The sequence below is a fragment of the Chrysochloris asiatica genome, unplaced genomic scaffold (genome assembly GCF_000296735.1).
Source record: "Chrysochloris asiatica unplaced genomic scaffold, ChrAsi1.0 scaffold00025, whole genome shotgun sequence".
NCBI classification, from domain to species: Eukaryota; Metazoa; Chordata; class Mammalia; order Afrosoricida; family Chrysochloridae; genus Chrysochloris; species Chrysochloris asiatica.
Window position 1 is genome coordinate 8,562,729 of NW_006408543.1, and position 705 is coordinate 8,563,433.

Genomic DNA, 705 nt, shown 5'->3' on the forward strand with positions numbered 1-705 from the left:
AAACTGCTGACCTTGCAGTTCGCAGCCCAATTAGTAACCACTATGCTACCAGAGCTCCTTTAGGGGGCTCTTTATCTCCCTATATTATCCAAGAAGAGGCAACAATTGCTGCCATATAGTCAAGCTATAATCACACCCTATAAAACCCCACAATACAGGCAAGAACCAATACCAACTGCCATACACAAGAGAGGCAGACAATACCTGTGACAGTTTCTCTGAGTTAAGCAATAAGAAGAGTGAAAATGGAAGCCTACCTCATGATCACGTCTACCTGGAAGCAATCAGAAAGCATAAAAAATACCAAAACACACACTCAATTAACTATTAAGTCCACAGATAAACACTGAACATGTCCAAGAAACAAAAACAGATGATCATATCAGCACTTGTCCAGAAACAAGATAAAATGTCTGAGACAAATAGCCTAGAGATAGACCTGAACTCCATTCTGGGAATATGGCAGGCCTTGGAAATGCCTCAGAAGGAATGCAGAAAAATGATTATTAAATGTGTCAAAACACTTTATGGCAGAATTGTGAAAAATAAAGAAGTGAGGAAAGCACTACAGGAACAATCAAATAAAATAGATACAGCATTGGAAACAATCCAAAATCTACAGAAAGAGGTCCAAATGATTAATAATAGAATATCAGAAATAGACAATACACTGAAAGGGCAAAGGAGTAGAATTGAAGAGATGGA